The sequence below is a fragment of the Schistocerca serialis genome, chromosome 6, assembly GCF_023864345.2.
Source record: "Schistocerca serialis cubense isolate TAMUIC-IGC-003099 chromosome 6, iqSchSeri2.2, whole genome shotgun sequence".
NCBI lineage: Eukaryota > Metazoa > Arthropoda > Insecta > Orthoptera > Acrididae > Schistocerca > Schistocerca serialis.
This window is the reverse complement of record NC_064643.1, coordinates 655541176-655557779: the sequence shown is the minus strand read 5'-3', so window position 1 is coordinate 655557779 and position 16604 is coordinate 655541176. Positions and strand designations below refer to the sequence as shown.

General features: G+C 50.0%; 28 non-coding genes across 28 annotated transcripts; all 28 read right to left on the bottom strand.

Moving 5' to 3' along the window:
- Positions 1-689: 689 nt before the first annotated feature.
- Positions 690-763, bottom strand: Trnan-guu (transfer RNA asparagine (anticodon GUU)). Its single transcript has one exon. It is a non-coding gene; the product is annotated as a tRNA-Asn (tRNA).
- A 333-nt stretch (positions 764-1096) lies between these two features.
- On the bottom strand, positions 1097-1168 carry Trnat-cgu (transfer RNA threonine (anticodon CGU)). Its single transcript has one exon. It is a non-coding gene; the product is annotated as a tRNA-Thr (tRNA).
- A 689-nt stretch (positions 1169-1857) lies between these two features.
- Trnan-guu (transfer RNA asparagine (anticodon GUU)) lies at positions 1858-1931 on the bottom strand. Its single transcript has one exon. It is a non-coding gene; the product is annotated as a tRNA-Asn (tRNA).
- Positions 1932-2264: 333 nt separating this feature from the next.
- Trnat-cgu (transfer RNA threonine (anticodon CGU)) lies at positions 2265-2336 on the bottom strand. The gene has a single exon. It is a non-coding gene; the product is annotated as a tRNA-Thr (tRNA).
- Positions 2337-3025: 689 nt separating this feature from the next.
- On the bottom strand, positions 3026-3099 carry Trnan-guu (transfer RNA asparagine (anticodon GUU)). The gene has a single exon. It is a non-coding gene; the product is annotated as a tRNA-Asn (tRNA).
- Positions 3100-3432: 333 nt separating this feature from the next.
- Positions 3433-3504, bottom strand: Trnat-cgu (transfer RNA threonine (anticodon CGU)). Its single transcript has one exon. It is a non-coding gene; the product is annotated as a tRNA-Thr (tRNA).
- Positions 3505-4193: 689 nt separating this feature from the next.
- On the bottom strand, positions 4194-4267 carry Trnan-guu (transfer RNA asparagine (anticodon GUU)). The gene has a single exon. It is a non-coding gene; the product is annotated as a tRNA-Asn (tRNA).
- A 333-nt stretch (positions 4268-4600) lies between these two features.
- On the bottom strand, positions 4601-4672 carry Trnat-cgu (transfer RNA threonine (anticodon CGU)). Its single transcript has one exon. It is a non-coding gene; the product is annotated as a tRNA-Thr (tRNA).
- Positions 4673-5361: 689 nt separating this feature from the next.
- On the bottom strand, positions 5362-5435 carry Trnan-guu (transfer RNA asparagine (anticodon GUU)). The gene has a single exon. It is a non-coding gene; the product is annotated as a tRNA-Asn (tRNA).
- Positions 5436-5768: 333 nt separating this feature from the next.
- On the bottom strand, positions 5769-5840 carry Trnat-cgu (transfer RNA threonine (anticodon CGU)). Its single transcript has one exon. It is a non-coding gene; the product is annotated as a tRNA-Thr (tRNA).
- Positions 5841-6529: 689 nt separating this feature from the next.
- Trnan-guu (transfer RNA asparagine (anticodon GUU)) lies at positions 6530-6603 on the bottom strand. Its single transcript has one exon. It is a non-coding gene; the product is annotated as a tRNA-Asn (tRNA).
- Positions 6604-6937: 334 nt separating this feature from the next.
- Positions 6938-7009, bottom strand: Trnat-cgu (transfer RNA threonine (anticodon CGU)). Its single transcript has one exon. It is a non-coding gene; the product is annotated as a tRNA-Thr (tRNA).
- Positions 7010-7698: 689 nt separating this feature from the next.
- Positions 7699-7772, bottom strand: Trnan-guu (transfer RNA asparagine (anticodon GUU)). The gene has a single exon. It is a non-coding gene; the product is annotated as a tRNA-Asn (tRNA).
- Positions 7773-8105: 333 nt separating this feature from the next.
- Trnat-cgu (transfer RNA threonine (anticodon CGU)) lies at positions 8106-8177 on the bottom strand. The gene has a single exon. It is a non-coding gene; the product is annotated as a tRNA-Thr (tRNA).
- A 689-nt stretch (positions 8178-8866) lies between these two features.
- Positions 8867-8940, bottom strand: Trnan-guu (transfer RNA asparagine (anticodon GUU)). The gene has a single exon. It is a non-coding gene; the product is annotated as a tRNA-Asn (tRNA).
- Positions 8941-9275: 335 nt separating this feature from the next.
- Positions 9276-9347, bottom strand: Trnat-cgu (transfer RNA threonine (anticodon CGU)). The gene has a single exon. It is a non-coding gene; the product is annotated as a tRNA-Thr (tRNA).
- Positions 9348-10036: 689 nt separating this feature from the next.
- Positions 10037-10110, bottom strand: Trnan-guu (transfer RNA asparagine (anticodon GUU)). The gene has a single exon. It is a non-coding gene; the product is annotated as a tRNA-Asn (tRNA).
- Positions 10111-10444: 334 nt separating this feature from the next.
- Positions 10445-10516, bottom strand: Trnat-cgu (transfer RNA threonine (anticodon CGU)). The gene has a single exon. It is a non-coding gene; the product is annotated as a tRNA-Thr (tRNA).
- A 689-nt stretch (positions 10517-11205) lies between these two features.
- Positions 11206-11279, bottom strand: Trnan-guu (transfer RNA asparagine (anticodon GUU)). The gene has a single exon. It is a non-coding gene; the product is annotated as a tRNA-Asn (tRNA).
- Positions 11280-11612: 333 nt separating this feature from the next.
- Positions 11613-11684, bottom strand: Trnat-cgu (transfer RNA threonine (anticodon CGU)). The gene has a single exon. It is a non-coding gene; the product is annotated as a tRNA-Thr (tRNA).
- A 689-nt stretch (positions 11685-12373) lies between these two features.
- Trnan-guu (transfer RNA asparagine (anticodon GUU)) lies at positions 12374-12447 on the bottom strand. Its single transcript has one exon. It is a non-coding gene; the product is annotated as a tRNA-Asn (tRNA).
- Positions 12448-12780: 333 nt separating this feature from the next.
- Positions 12781-12852, bottom strand: Trnat-cgu (transfer RNA threonine (anticodon CGU)). The gene has a single exon. It is a non-coding gene; the product is annotated as a tRNA-Thr (tRNA).
- A 689-nt stretch (positions 12853-13541) lies between these two features.
- On the bottom strand, positions 13542-13615 carry Trnan-guu (transfer RNA asparagine (anticodon GUU)). Its single transcript has one exon. It is a non-coding gene; the product is annotated as a tRNA-Asn (tRNA).
- A 333-nt stretch (positions 13616-13948) lies between these two features.
- On the bottom strand, positions 13949-14020 carry Trnat-cgu (transfer RNA threonine (anticodon CGU)). Its single transcript has one exon. It is a non-coding gene; the product is annotated as a tRNA-Thr (tRNA).
- A 689-nt stretch (positions 14021-14709) lies between these two features.
- Trnan-guu (transfer RNA asparagine (anticodon GUU)) lies at positions 14710-14783 on the bottom strand. Its single transcript has one exon. It is a non-coding gene; the product is annotated as a tRNA-Asn (tRNA).
- Positions 14784-15117: 334 nt separating this feature from the next.
- On the bottom strand, positions 15118-15189 carry Trnat-cgu (transfer RNA threonine (anticodon CGU)). The gene has a single exon. It is a non-coding gene; the product is annotated as a tRNA-Thr (tRNA).
- A 689-nt stretch (positions 15190-15878) lies between these two features.
- Positions 15879-15952, bottom strand: Trnan-guu (transfer RNA asparagine (anticodon GUU)). The gene has a single exon. It is a non-coding gene; the product is annotated as a tRNA-Asn (tRNA).
- Positions 15953-16285: 333 nt separating this feature from the next.
- Positions 16286-16357, bottom strand: Trnat-cgu (transfer RNA threonine (anticodon CGU)). Its single transcript has one exon. It is a non-coding gene; the product is annotated as a tRNA-Thr (tRNA).
- Between the last annotated feature and the right edge of the window lie 247 nt (positions 16358-16604).

Sequence of the window (16604 nt, the reverse complement as noted above, 5' to 3'; positions counted from 1 at the left end):
GGCAGCTTAGCGTTTGTGAGCTATCCCCAAATTGTTACTTCATCATACTGAATCTTGCAGCCCTCGACCAGATATCGGACTTGGCACACAGCTGCTGCTGGGGGTGTCCACATTGCCGTTTTCCAAATCTCTTGAATGTTTCGCCCTTACGATCGACGACGAGCGTCGGCCCACCAAAAGTTAGCGGTTTGCACAATCCTGACCTAGTGCACAGCTTGTGGGATAGCGTGGCTCGACTGCGAAATGCGCCTTTCGGCTCCTCTCTCTGGCTACAGTGCGCTGTTGTCCACAGTGGCACTTGCGTTGCCCATGGGGCTTCATGTAAGGCGACTGCACGTCGCTCGGCCAACAGCGGCCTACTGCAGACCGACACTTAAGACACACCAAATACAAATCGACATCGAGAGACAGGCCCTGTCATATGGCACTCGCGACGTATATGCTGAAATTGAATGTAAAGAATACGTCTTTTGTAGCGGGCGTCCCTCTACTGCAGTGTCACACATGACGAATAAAAAGGAAAACAGCAGAACGTCTGTGTAGGGCCATGTTTTTACCTACAGTGTCACTTGGCTGAATGTGTATAAGGCTCTGTGGCATCACTCAAACGCAGCCAAATTGTCACACTAGCTGTGTATCTCTAACAAAGTTGACGTATGTCCTCACCTCGGTGCCGGTTAAAACGATTTCGCCCCCGGGTGGGCTCGAACCACCAACCTTTCGGTTAACAGCCGAACGCACTAGCCGATTGCGCCACGGAGGCCTTGACTTTGGCTCCCTTGTGCTCTATATATCAACGCAATTCGTATACCTTCTGCAGGAATCTCGCAGAATGGTAGCATTTGCTTACGCCTCTTCACATGGATAACGTGCATGCACACTGTAGCGAGGCTCGTAAACGAATGACATCGCCAAGCATGACATTATACTACAAAATGCATACAAACCAATGTTCTGCCTATGCATTCAGAAAACCTCTGAGGCCAGTAGAATACTTGTCATAGGTTGTAGAACATCCCTTTCATTCAGTGTACTGCCATGTGTTAGATGCTGCTCGAGATAGCTCCGCTCCTTGCAGGAAGGTTTAAAAAATGAATGCCTTCTGTGAGGTTCGAACTCACGACCCCTGGTTTACGAGACCAGTGCTCTACCACTGAGCTAAGAAGGCGGCAGCTTAGCGTTTGTGAGCTATCCCCAAATTGTTACTTCATCATACTGAATCTTGCAGCCCTCGACCAGATATCGGACTTGGCACACAGCTGCTGCTGGGGGTGTCCACATTGCCGTTTTCCAAATCTCTTGAATGTTTCGCCCTTACGATCGACGACGAGCGTCGGCCCACCAAAAGTTAGCGGTCTGCACAATCCTGACCTAGTGCACAGCTTGTGGGATAGCGTGGCTCGACTGCGAAATGCGCCTTTCGGCTCCTCTCTCTGGCTACAGTGCGCTGTTGTCCACAGTGGCACTGGCGTTGCCCATGGGGCTTCATGTAAGGCGACTGCACGTCGCTCGGCCAACAGCGGCCTACTGCAGACCGACACTTAAGACACACCAAATACAAATCGACATCGAGAGACAGGCCCTGTCATATGGCACTCGCGACGTATATGCTGAAATTGAATGTAAAGAATACGTCTTTTGTAGCGGGCGTCCCTCTACTGCAGTGTCACACATGACGAATAAAAAGGAAAACAGCAGAACGTCTGTGTAGGGCCATGTTTTTACCTACAGTGTCACTTGGCTGAATGTGTATAAGGCTCTGTGGCATCACTCAAACGCAGCCAAATTGTCACACTAGCTGTGTATCTCTAACAAAGTTGACGTATGTCCTCACCTCGGTGCCGGTTAAAACGATTTCGCCCCCGGGTGGGCTCGAACCACCAACCTTTCGGTTAACAGCCGAACGCACTAGCCGATTGCGCCACGGAGGCCTTGACTTTGGCTCCCTTGTGCTCTATATATCAACGCAATTCGTATACCTTCTGCAGGAATCTCGCAGAATGGTAGCATTTGCTTACGCCTCTTCACATGGATAACGTGCATGCACACTGTAGCGAGGCTCGTAAACGAATGACATCGCCAAGCATGACATTATACTACAAAATGCATACAAACCAATGTTCTGCCTATGCATTCAGAAAACCTCTGAGGCCAGTAGAATACTTGTCATAGGTTGTAGAACATCCCTTTCATTCAGTGTACTGCCATGTGTTAGATGCTGCTCGAGATAGCTCCGCTCCTTGCAGGAAGGTTTAAAAAATGAATGCCTTCTGTGAGGTTCGAACTCACGACCCCTGGTTTACGAGACCAGTGCTCTACCACTGAGCTAAGAAGGCGGCAGCTTAGCGTTTGTGAGCTATCCCCAAATTGTTACTTCATCATACTGAATCTTGCAGCCCTCGACCAGATATCGGACTTGGCACACAGCTGCTGCTGGGGGTGTCCACATTGCCGTTTTCCAAATCTCTTGAATGTTTCGCCCTTACGATCGACGACGAGCGTCGGCCCACCAAAAGTTAGCGGTTTGCACAATCCTGACCTAGTGCACAGCTTGTGGGATAGCGTGGCTCGACTGCGAAATGCGCCTTTCGGCTCCTCTCTCTGGCTACAGTGCGCTGTTGTCCACAGTGGCACTTGCGTTGCCCATGGGGCTTCATGTAAGGCGACTGCACGTCGCTCGGCCAACAGCGGCCTACTGCAGACCGACACTTAAGACACACCAAATACAAATCGACATCGAGAGACAGGCCCTGTCATATGGCACTCGCGACGTATATGCTGAAATTGAATGTAAAGAATACGTCTTTTGTAGCGGGCGTCCCTCTACTGCAGTGTCACACATGACGAATAAAAAGGAAAACAGCAGAACGTCTGTGTAGGGCCATGTTTTTACCTACAGTGTCACTTGGCTGAATGTGTATAAGGCTCTGTGGCATCACTCAAACGCAGCCAAATTGTCACACTAGCTGTGTATCTCTAACAAAGTTGACGTATGTCCTCACCTCGGTGCCGGTTAAAACGATTTCGCCCCCGGGTGGGCTCGAACCACCAACCTTTCGGTTAACAGCCGAACGCACTAGCCGATTGCGCCACGGAGGCCTTGACTTTGGCTCCCTTGTGCTCTATATATCAACGCAATTCGTATACCTTCTGCAGGAATCTCGCAGAATGGTAGCATTTGCTTACGCCTCTTCACATGGATAACGTGCATGCACACTGTAGCGAGGCTCGTAAACGAATGACATCGCCAAGCATGACATTATACTACAAAATGCATACAAACCAATGTTCTGCCTATGCATTCAGAAAACCTCTGAGGCCAGTAGAATACTTGTCATAGGTTGTAGAACATCCCTTTCATTCAGTGTACTGCCATGTGTTAGATGCTGCTCGAGATAGCTCCGCTCCTTGCAGGAAGGTTTAAAAAATGAATGCCTTCTGTGAGGTTCGAACTCACGACCCCTGGTTTACGAGACCAGTGCTCTACCACTGAGCTAAGAAGGCGGCAGCTTAGCGTTTGTGAGCTATCCCCAAATTGTTACTTCATCATACTGAATCTTGCAGCCCTCGACCAGATATCGGACTTGGCACACAGCTGCTGCTGGGGGTGTCCACATTGCCGTTTTCCAAATCTCTTGAATGTTTCGCCCTTACGATCGACGACGAGCGTCGGCCCACCAAAAGTTAGCGGTCTGCACAATCCTGACCTAGTGCACAGCTTGTGGGATAGCGTGGCTCGACTGCGAAATGCGCCTTTCGGCTCCTCTCTCTGGCTACAGTGCGCTGTTGTCCACAGTGGCACTGGCGTTGCCCATGGGGCTTCATGTAAGGCGACTGCACGTCGCTCGGCCAACAGCGGCCTACTGCAGACCGACACTTAAGACACACCAAATACAAATCGACATCGAGAGACAGGCCCTGTCATATGGCACTCGCGACGTATATGCTGAAATTGAATGTAAAGAATACGTCTTTTGTAGCGGGCGTCCCTCTACTGCAGTGTCACACATGACGAATAAAAAGGAAAACAGCAGAACGTCTGTGTAGGGCCATGTTTTTACCTACAGTGTCACTTGGCTGAATGTGTATAAGGCTCTGTGGCATCACTCAAACGCAGCCAAATTGTCACACTAGCTGTGTATCTCTAACAAAGTTGACGTATGTCCTCACCTCGGTGCCGGTTAAAACGATTTCGCCCCCGGGTGGGCTCGAACCACCAACCTTTCGGTTAACAGCCGAACGCACTAGCCGATTGCGCCACGGAGGCCTTGACTTTGGCTCCCTTGTGCTCTATATATCAACGCAATTCGTATACCTTCTGCAGGAATATCGCAGAATGGTAGCATTTGCTTACGCCTCTTCACATGGATAACGTGCATGCACACTGTAGCGAGGCTCGTAAACGAATGACATCGCCAAGCATGACATTATACTACAAAATGCATACAAACCAATGTTCTGCCTATGCATTCAGAAAACCTCTGAGGCCAGTAGAATACTTGTCATAGGTTGTAGAACATCCCTTTCATTCAGTGTACTGCCATGTGTTAGATGCTGCTCGAGATAGCTCCGCTCCTTGCAGGAAGGTTTAAAAAATGAATGCCTTCTGTGAGGTTCGAACTCACGACCCCTGGTTTACGAGACCAGTGCTCTACCACTGAGCTAAGAAGGCGGCAGCTTAGCGTTTGTGAGCTATCCCCAAATTGTTACTTCATCATACTGAATCTTGCAGCCCTCGACCAGATATCGGACTTGGCACACAGCTGCTGCTGGGGGTGTCCACATTGCCGTTTTCCAAATCTCTTGAATGTTTCGCCCTTACGATCGACGACGAGCGTCGGCCCACCAAAAGTTAGCGGTCTGCACAATCCTGACCTAGTGCACAGCTTGTGGGATAGCGTGGCTCGACTGCGAAATGCGCCTTTCGGCTCCTCTCTCTGGCTACAGTGCGCTGTTGTCCACAGTGGCACTGGCGTTGCCCATGGGGCTTCATGTAAGGCGACTGCACGTCGCTCGGCCAACAGCGGCCTACTGCAGACCGACACTTAAGACACACCAAATACAAATCGACATCGAGAGACAGGCCCTGTCATATGGCACTCGCGACGTATATGCTGAAATTGAATGTAAAGAATACGTCTTTTGTAGCGGGCGTCCCTCTACTGCAGTGTCACACATGACGAATAAAAAGGAAAACAGCAGAACGTCTGTGTAGGGCCATGTTTTTACCTACAGTGTCACTTGGCTGAATGTGTATAAGGCTCTGTGGCATCACTCAAACGCAGCCAAATTGTCACACTAGCTGTGTATCTCTAACAAAGTTGACGTATGTCCTCACCTCGGTGCCGGTTAAAACGATTTCGCCCCCGGGTGGGCTCGAACCACCAACCTTTCGGTTAACAGCCGAACGCGCTAGCCGATTGCGCCACGGAGGCCTTGACTTTGGCTCCCTTGTGCTCTATATATCAACGCAATTCGTATACCTTCTGCAGGAATCTCGCAGAATGGTAGCATTTGCTTACGCCTCTTCACATGGATAACGTGCATGCACACTGTAGCGAGGCTCGTAAACGAATGACATCGCCAAGCATGACATTATACTACAAAATGCATACAAACCAATGTTCTGCCTATGCATTCAGAAAACCTCTGAGGCCAGTAGAATACTTGTCATAGGTTGTAGAACATCCCTTTCATTCAGTGTACTGCCATGTGTTAGATGCTGCTCGAGATAGCTCCGCTCCTTGCAGGAAGGTTTAAAAAATGAATGCCTTCTGTGAGGTTCGAACTCACGACCCCTGGTTTACGAGACCAGTGCTCTACCACTGAGCTAAGAAGGCGGCAGCTTAGCGTTTGTGAGCTATCCCCAAATTGTTACTTCATCATACTGAATCTTGCAGCCCTCGACCAGATATCGGACTTGGCACACAGCTGCTGCTGGGGGTGTCCACATTGCCGTTTTCCAAATCTCTTGAATGTTTCGCCCTTACGATCGACGACGAGCGTCGGCCCACCAAAAGTTAGCGGTCTGCACAATCCTGACCTAGTGCACAGCTTGTGGGATAGCGTGGCTCGACTGCGAAATGCGCCTTTCGGCTCCTCTCTCTGGCTACAGTGCGCTGTTGTCCACAGTGGCACTGGCGTTGCCCATGGGGCTTCATGTAAGGCGACTGCACGTCGCTCGGCCAACAGCGGCCTACTGCAGACCGACACTTAAGACACACCAAATACAAATCGACATCGAGAGACAGGCCCTGTCATATGGCACTCGCGACGTATATGCTGAAATTGAATGTAAAGAATACGTCTTTTGTAGCGGGCGTCCCTCTACTGCAGTGTCACACATGACGAATAAAAAGGAAAACAGCAGAACGTCTGTGTAGGGCCATGTTTTTACCTACAGTGTCACTTGGCTGAATGTGTATAAGGCTCTGTGGCATCGCTCAAACGCAGCCAAATTGTGACACTAGCTGTGTATCTCTAACAAAGTTGACGTATGTCCTCACCTCGGTGCCGGTTAAAACGATTTCGCCCCCGGGTGGGCTCGAACCACCAACCTTTCGGTTAACAGCCGAACGCGCTAGCCGATTGCGCCACGGAGGCCTTGACTTTGGCTCCCTTGTGCTCTGTATATCAACGCAATTCGTATACCTTCTGCAGGAATCTCGCAGAATGGTAGCATTTGCTTACGCCTCTTCACATGGATAACGTGCATGCACACTGTAGCGAGGCTCGTAAACGAATGACATCGCCAAGCATGACATTATACTACAAAATGCATACAAACAAATGTTCTGCCTATGCATTCAGAAAACCTCTGAGGCCAGTAGAATACTTGTCATAGGTTGTAGAACATCCCTTTCATTCAGTGTACTGCCATGTGTTAGATGCTGCTCGAGATAGCTCCGCTCCTTGCAGGAAGGTTTAAAAAAATGAATGCCTTCTGTGAGGTTCGAACTCACGACCCCTGGTTTACGAGACCAGTGCTCTACCACTGAGCTAAGAAGGCGGCAGCTTAGCGTTTGTGAGCTATCCCCAAATTGTTACTTCATCATACTGAATCTTGCAGCCCTCGACCAGATATCGGACTTGGCACACGGCTGCTGCTGGGGGTGTCCACATTGCCGTTTTCCAAATCTCTTGAATGTTTCGCCCTTACGATCGACGACGAGCGTCGGCCCACCAAAAGTTAGCGGTCTGCACAATCCTGACCTAGTGCACAGCTTGTGGGATAGCGTGGCTCGACTGCGAAATGCGCCTTTCGGCTCCTCTCTCTGGCTACAGTGCGCTGTTGTCCACAGTGGCACTGGCGTTGCCCATGGGGCTTCATGTAAGGCGACTGCACGTCGCTCGGCCAACAGCGGCCTACTGCAGACCGACACTTAAGACACACCAAATACAAATCGACATCGAGAGACAGGCCCTGTCATATGGCACTCGCGACGTATATGCTGAAATTGAATGTAAAGAATACGTCTTTTGTAGCGGGCGTCCCTCTACTGCAGTGTCACACATGACGAATAAAAAGGAAAACAGCAGAACGTCTGTGTAGGGCCATGTTTTTACCTACAGTGTCACTTGGCTGAATGTGTATAAGGCTCTGTGGCATCACTCAAACGCAGCCAAATTGTCACACTAGCTGTGTATCTCTAACAAAGTTGACGTATGTCCTCACCTCGGTGCCGGTTAAAACGATTTCGCCCCCGGGTGGGCTCGAACCACCAACCTTTCGGTTAACAGCCGAACGCGCTAGCCGATTGCGCCACGGAGGCCTTGACTTTGGCTCCCTTGTGCTCTGTATATCAACGCAATTCGTATACCTTCTGCAGGAATCTCGCAGAATGGTAGCATTTGCTTACGCCTCTTCACATGGATAACGTGCATGCACACTGTAGCGAGGCTCGTAAACGAATGACATCGCCAAGCATGACATTATACTACAAAATGCATACAAACCAATGTTCTGCCTATGCATTCAGAAAACCTCTGAGGCCAGTAGAATACTTGTCATAGGTTGTAGAACATCCCTTTCATTCAGTGTACTGCCATGTGTTAGATGCTGCTAGAGATAGCTCCGCTCCTTGCAGGAAGGTTTAAAAAATGAATGCCTTCTGTGAGGTTCGAACTCACGACCCCTGGTTTACGAGACCAGTGCTCTACCACTGAGCTAAGAAGGCGGCAGCTTAGCGTTTGTGAGCTATCCCCAAATTGTTACTTCATCATACTGAATCTTGCAGCCCTCGACCAGATATCGGATTTGGCACACAGCTGCTGCTGGGGGTGTCCACATTGCCGTTTTCCAAATCTCTTGAATGTTTCGCCCTTACGATCGACGACGAGCGTCGGCCCACCAAAAGTTAGCGGTCTGCACAATCCTGACCTAGTGCACAGCTTGTGGGATAGCGTGGCTCGACTGCGAAATGCGCCTTTCGGCTCCTCTCTCTGGCTACAGTGCGCTGTTGTCCACAGTGGCACTGGCGTTGCCCATGGGGCTTCATGTAAGGCGACTGCACGTCGCTCAGCCAACAGCGGCCTACTGCAGACCGACACTTAAGACACACCAAATACAAATCGACATCGAGAGACAGGCCCTGTCATATGGCACTCGCGACGTATATGCTGAAATTGAATGTAAAGAATACGTCTTTTGTAGCGGGCGTCCCTCTACTGCAGTGTCACACATGACGAATAAAAAGGAAAACAGCAGAACGTCTGTGTAGGGCCATGTTTTTACCTACAGTGTCACTTGGCTGAATGTGTATAAGGCTCTGTGGCATCACTCAAACGCAGCCAAATTGTCACACTAGCTGTGTATCTCTAACAAAGTTGACGTATGTCCTCACCTCGGTGCCGGTTAAAACGATTTCGCCCCCGGGTGGGCTCGAACCACCAACCTTTCGGTTAACAGCCGAACGCGCTAGCCGATTGCGCCACGGAGGCCTTGACTTTGGCTCCCTTGTGCTCTGTATATCAACGCAATTCGTATACCTTCTGCAGGAATCTCGCAGAATGGTAGCATTTGCTTACGCCTCTTCACATGGATAACGTGCATGCACACTGTAGCGAGGCTCGTAAACGAATGACATCGCCAAGCATGACATTATACTACAAAATGCATACAAACCAATGTTCTGCCTATGCATTCAGAAAACCTCTGAGGCCAGTAGAATACTTGTCATAGGTTGTAGAACATCCCTTTCATTCAGTGTACTGCCATGTGTTAGATGCTGCTCGAGATAGCTCCGCTCCTTGCAGGAAGGTTTAAAAAAAATGAATGCCTTCTGTGAGGTTCGAACTCACGACCCCTGGTTTACGAGCCCAGTGCTCTACCACTGAGCTAAGAAGGCGGCAGCTTAGCGTTTGTGAGCTATCCCCAAATTGTTACTTCATCATACTGAATCTTGCAGCCCTCGACCAGATATCGGATTTGGCACACAGCTGCTGCTGGGGGTGTCCACATTGCCGTTTTCCAAATCTCTTGAATGTTTCGCCCTTACGATCGACGACGAGCGTCGGCCCACCAAAAGTTAGCGGTCTGCACAATCCTGACCTAGTGCACAGCTTGTGGGATAGCGTGGCTCGACTGCGAAATGCGCCTTTCGGCTCCTCTCTCTGGCTACAGTGCGCTGTTGTCCACAGTGGCACTGGCGTTGCCCATGGGGCTTCATGTAAGGCGACTGCACGTCGCTCGGCCAACAGCGGCCTACTGCAGACCGACACTTAAGACACACCAAATACAAATCGACATCGAGAGACAGGCCCTGTCATATGGCACTCGCGACGTATATGCTGAAATTGAATGTAAAGAATACGTCTTTTGTAGCGGGCGTCCCTCTACTGCAGTGTCACACATGACGAATAAAAAGGAAAACAGCAGAACGTCTGTGTAGGGCCATGTTTTTACCTACAGTGTCACTTGGCTGAATGTGTATAAGGCTCTGTGGCATCACTCAAACGCAGCCAAATTGTCACACTAGCTGTGTATCTCTAACAAAGTTGACGTATGTCCTCACCTCGGTGCCGGTTAAAACGATTTCGCCCCCGGGTGGGCTCGAACCACCAACCTTTCGGTTAACAGCCGAACGCGCTAGCTGATTGCGCCACGGAGGCCTTGACTTTGGCTCCCTTGTGCTCTGTATATCAACGCAATTCGTATACCTTCTGCAGGAATCTCGCAGAATGGTAGCATTTGCTTACGCCTCTTCACATGGATAACGTGCATGCACACTGTAGCGAGGCTCGTAAACGAATGACATCGCCAAGCATGACATTATACTACAAAATGCATACAAACCAATGTTCTGCCTATGCATTCAGAAAACCTCTGAGGCCAGTAGAATACTTGTCATAGGTTGTAGAACATCCCTTTCATTCAGTGTACTGCCATGTGTTAGATGCTGCTCGAGATAGCTCCGCTCCTTGCAGGAAGGTTTAAAAAAATGAATGCCTTCTGTGAGGTTCGAACTCACGACCCCTGGTTTACGAGACCAGTGCTCTACCACTGAGCTAAGAAGGCGGCAGCTTAGCGTTTGTGAGCTATCCCCAAATTGTTACTTCATCATACTGAATCTTGCAGCCCTCGACCAGATATCGGACTTGACACACGGCTGCTGCTGGGGGTGTCCACATTGCCGTTTTCCAAATCTCTTGAATGTTTCGCCCTTACGATCGACGACGAGCGTCGGCCCACCAAAAGTTAGCGGTCTGCACAATCCTGACCTAGTGCACAGCTTGTGGGATAGCGTGGCTCGACTGCGAAATGCGCCTTTCGGCTCCTCTCTCTGGCTACAGTGCGCTGTTGTCCACAGTGGCACTGGCGTTGCCCATGGGGCTTCATGTAAGGCGACTGCACGTCGCTCGGCCAACAGCGGCCTACTGCAGACCGACACTTAAGACACACCAAATACAAATCGACATCGAGAGACAGGCCCTGTCATATGGCACTCGCGACGTATATGCTGAAATTGAATGTAAAGAATACGTCTTTTGTAGCGGGCGTCCCTCTACTGCAGTGTCACACATGACGAATAAAAAGGAAAACAGCAGAACGTCTGTGTAGGGCCATGTTTTTACCTACAGTGTCACTTGGCTGAATGTGTATAAGGCTCTGTGGCATCACTCAAACGCAGCCAAATTGTCACACTAGCTGTGTATCTCTAACAAAGTTGACGTATGTCCTCACCTCGGTGCCGGTTAAAACGATTTCGCCCCCGGGTGGGCTCGAACCACCAACCTTTCGGTTAACAGCCGAACGCGCTAGCCGATTGCGCCACGGAGGCCTTGACTTTGGCTCCCTTGTGCTCTGTATATCAACGCAATTCGTATACCTTCTGCAGGAATCTCGCAGAATGGTAGCATTTGCTTACGCCTCTTCACATGGATAACGTGCATGCACACTGTAGCGAGGCTCGTAAACGAATGACATCGCCAAGCATGACATTATACTACAAAATGCATACAAACCAATGTTCTGCCTATGCATTCAGAAAACCTCTGAGGCCAGTAGAATACTTGTCATAGGTTGTAGAACATCCCTTTCATTCAGTGTACTGCCATGTGTTAGATGCTGCTCGAGATAGCTCCGCTCCTTGCAGGAAGGTTTAAAAAATGAATGCCTTCTGTGAGGTTCGAACTCACGACCCCTGGTTTACGAGACCAGTGCTCTACCACTGAGCTAAGAAGGCGGCAGCTTAGCGTTTGTGAGCTATCCCCAAATTGTTACTTCATCATACTGAATCTTGCAGCCCTCGACCAGATATCGGATTTGGCACACAGCTGCTGCTGGGGGTGTCCACATTGCCGTTTTCCAAATCTCTTGAATGTTTCGCCCTTACGATCGACGACGAGCGTCGGCCCACCAAAAGTTAGCGGTCTGCACAATCCTGACCTAGTGCACAGCTTGTGGGATAGCGTGGCTCGACTGCGAAATGCGCCTTTCGGCTCCTCTCTCTGGCTACAGTGCGCTGTTGTCCACAGTGGCACTGGCGTTGCCCATGGGGCTTCATGTAAGGCGACTGCACGTCGCTCAGCCAACAGCGGCCTACTGCAGACCGACACTTAAGACACACCAAATACAAATCGACATCGAGAGACAGGCCCTGTCATATGGCACTCGCGACGTATATGCTGAAATTGAATGTAAAGAATACGTCTTTTGTAGCGGGCGTCCCTCTACTGCAGTGTCACACATGACGAATAAAAAGGAAAACAGCAGAACGTCTGTGTAGGGCCATGTTTTTACCTACAGTGTCACTTGGCTGAATGTGTATAAGGCTCTGTGGCATCACTCAAACGCAGCCAAATTGTCACACTAGCTGTGTATCTCTAACAAAGTTGACGTATGTCCTCACCTCGGTGCCGGTTAAAACGATTTCGCCCCCGGGTGGGCTCGAACCACCAACCTTTCGGTTAACAGCCGAACGCGCTAGCCGATTGCGCCACGGAGGCCTTGACTTTGGCTCCCTTGTGCTCTGTATATCAACGCAATTCGTATACCTTCTGCAGGAATCTCGCAGAATGGTAGCATTTGCTTACGCCTCTTCACATGGATAACGTGCATGCACACTGTAGCGAGGCTCGTAAACGAATGACATCGCCAAGCATGACATTATACTACAAAATGCATACAAACCAATGTTCTGCCTATGCATTCAGAAAACCTCTGAGGCCAGTAGAATACTTGTCATAGGTTGTAGAACATCCCTTTCATTCAGTGTACTGCCATGTGTTAGATGCTGCTCGAGATAGCTCCGCTCCTTGCAGGAAGGTTTAAAAAATGAATGCCTTCTGTGAGGTTCGGACTCACGACCCCTGGTTTACGAGACCAGTGCTCTACCACTGAGCTAAGAAGGCGGCAGCTTAGCGTTTGTGAGCTATCCCCAAATTGTTACTTCATCATACTGAATCTTGCAGCCCTCGACCAGATATCGGATTTGGCACACAGCTGCTGCTGGGGGTGTCCACATTGCCGTTTTCCAAATCTCTTGAATGTTTCGCCCTTACGATCGACGACGAGCGTCGGCCCACCAAAAGTTAGCGGTCTGCACAATCCTGACCTAGTGCACAGCTTGTGGGATAGCGTGGCTCGACTGCGAAATGCGCCTTTCGGCTCCTCTCTCTGGCTACAGTGCGCTGTTGTCCACAGTGGCACTGGCGTTGCCCATGGGGCTTCATGTAAGGCGACTGCACGTCGCTCAGCCAACAGCGGCCTACTGCATACCGACACTTAAGACACACCAAATACAAATCGACATCGAGAGACAGGCCCTGTCATATGGCACTCGCGACGTATATGCTGAAATTGAATGTAAAGAATACGTCTTTTGTAGCGGGCGTCCCTCTACTGCAGTGTCACACATGACGAATAAAAAGGAAAACAGCAGAACGTCTGTGTAGGGCCATGTTTTTACCTACAGTGTCACTTGGCTGAATGTGTATAAGGCTCTGTGGCATCACTCAAACGCAGCCAAATTGTCACACTAGCTGTGTATCTCTAACAAAGTTGACGTATGTCCTCACCTCGGTGCCGGTTAAAACGATTTCGCCCCCGGGTGGGCTCGAACCACCAACCTTTCGGTTAACAGCCGAACGCGCTAGCCGATTGCGCCACGGAGGCCTTGACTTTGGCTCCCTTGTGCTCTGTATATCAACGCAATTCGTATACCTTCTGCAGGAATCTCGCAGAATGGTAGCATTTGCTTACGCCTCTTCACATGGATAACGTGCATGCACACTGTAGCGAGGCTCGTAAACGAATGACATCGCCAAGCATGACATTATACTACAAAATGCATACAAACCAATGTTCTGCCTATGCATTCAGAAAACCTCTGAGGCCAGTAGAATACTTGTCATAGGTTGTAGAACATCCCTTTCATTCAGTGTACTGCCATGTGTTAGATGCTGCTCGAGATAGCTCCGCTCCTTGCAGGAAGGTTTAAAAAATGAATGCCTTCTGTGAGGTTCGAACTCACGACCCCTGGTTTACGAGACCAGTGCTCTACCACTGAGCTAAGAAGGCGGCAGCTTAGCGTTTGTGAGCTATCCCCAAATTGTTACTTCATCATACTGAATCTTGCAGCCCTCGACCAGATATCGGATTTGGCACACAGCTGCTGCTGGGGGTGTCCACATTGCCGTTTTCCAAATCTCTTGAATGTTTCGCCCTTACGATCGACGACGAGCGTCGGCCCACCAAAAGTTAGCGGTCTGCACAATCCTGACCTAGTGCACAGCTTGTGGGATAGCGTGGCTCGACTGCGAAATGCGCCTTTCGGCTCCTCTCTCTGGCTACAGTGCGCTGTTGTCCACAGTGGCACTGGCGTTGCCCATGGGGCTTCATGTAAGGCGACTGCACGTCGCTCAGCCAACAGCGGCCTACTGCAGACCGACACTTAAGACACACCAAATACAAATCGACATCGAGAGACAGGCCCTGTCATATGGCACTCGCGACGTATATGCTGAAATTGAATGTAAAGAATACGTCTTTTGTAGCGGGCGTCCCTCTACTGCAGTGTCACACATGACGAATAAAAAGGAAAACAGCAGAACGTCTGTGTAGGGCCATGTTTTTACCTACAGTGTCACTTGGCTGAATGTGTATAAGGCTCTGTGGCATCACTCAAACGCAGCCAAATTGTCACACTAGCTGTGTATCTCTAACAAAGTTGACGTATGTCCTCACCTCGGTGCCGGTTAAAACGATTTCGCCCCCGGGTGGGCTCGAACCACCAACCTTTCGGTTAACAGCCGAACGCGCTAGCCGATTGCGCCACGGAGGCCTTGACTTTGGCTCCCTTGTGCTCTGTATATCAACGCAATTCGTATACCTTCTGCAGGAATCTCGCAGAATGGTAGCATTTGCTTACGCCTCTTCACATGGATAACGTGCATGCACACTGTAGCGAGGCTCGTAAACGAATGACATCGCCAAGCATGACATTATACTACAAAATGCATACAAACCAATGTTCTGCCTATGCATTCAGAAAACCTCTGAGGCCAGTAGAATACTTGTCATAGGTTGTAGAACATCCCTTTCATTCAGTGTACTGCCATGTGTTAGATGCTGCTCGAGATAGCTCCGCTCCTTGCAGGAAGGTTTAAAAAAATGAATGCCTTCTGTGAGGTTCGAACTCACGACCCCTGGTTTACGAGCCCAGTGCTCTACCACTGAGCTAAGAAGGCGGCAGCTTCGCGTTTGTGAGCTATCCCCAAATTGTTACTTCATCATACTGAATCTTGCAGCCCTCGACCAGATATCGGATTTGGCACACAGCTGCTGCTGGGGGTGTCCACATTGCCGTTTTCCAAATCTCTTGAATGTTTCGCCCTTACGATCGACGACGAGCGTCGGCCCACCAAAAGTTAGCGGTCTGCACAATCCTGACCTAGTGCACAGCTTGTGGGATAGCGTGGCTCGACTGCGAAATGCGCCTTTCGGCTCCTCTCTCTGGCTACAGTGCGCTGTTGTCCACAGTGGCACTGGCGTTGCCCATGGGGCTTCATGTAAGGCGACTGCACGTCGCTCGGCCAACAGCGGCCTACTGCAGACCGACACTTAAGACACACCAAATACAAATCGACATCGAGAGACAGGCCCTGTCATATGGCACTCGCGACGTATATGCTGAAATTGAATGTAAAGAATACGTCTTTTGTAGCGGGCGTCCCTCTACTGCAGTGTCACACATGACGAATAAAAAGGAAAACAGCAGAACGTCTGTGTAGGGCCATGTTTTTACCTACAGTGTCACTTGGCTGAATGTGTATAAGGCTCTGTGGCATCACTCAAACGCAGCCAAATTGTCACACTAGCTGTGTATCTCTAACAAAGTTGACGTATGTCCTCACCTCGGTGCCGGTTAAAACGATTTCGCCCCCAGGTGGGCTCGAACCACCAACCTTTCGGTTAACAGCCGAACGCGCTAGCTGATTGCGCCACGGAGGCCTTGACTTTGGCTCCCTTGTGCTCTGTATATCAACGCAATTCGTATACCTTCTGCAGGAATCTCGCAGAATGGTAGCATTTGCTTACGCCTCTTCACATGGATAACGTGCATGCACACTGTAGCGAGGCTCGTAAACGAATGACATCGCCAAGCATGACATTATACTACAAAATGCATACAAACCAATGTTCTGCCTATGCATTCAGAAAACCTCTGAGGCCAGTAGAATACTTGTCATAGGTTGTAGAACATCCCTTTCATTCAGTGTACTGCCATGTGTTAGATGCTGCTCGAGATAGCTCCGCTCCTTGCAGGAAGGTTTAAAAAATGAATGCCTTCTGTGAGGTTCGAACTCACGACCCCTGGTTTACGAGACCAGTGCTCTACCACTGAGCTAAGAAGGCGGCAGCTTAGCGTTTGTGAGCTATCCCCAAATTGTTACTTCATCATACTGAATCTTGCAGCCCTCGACCAGATATCGGATTTGGCACACAGCTGCTGCTGGGGGTGTCCACATTGCCGTTTTCCAAATCTCTTGAATGTTTCGCCCTTACGATCGACGACGAGCGTCGGCCCACCAAAAGTTAGCGGTCTGCACAATCCTGACCTAGTGCACAGCTTGTGGGATAGCGTGGCTCGACTGCGAAATGC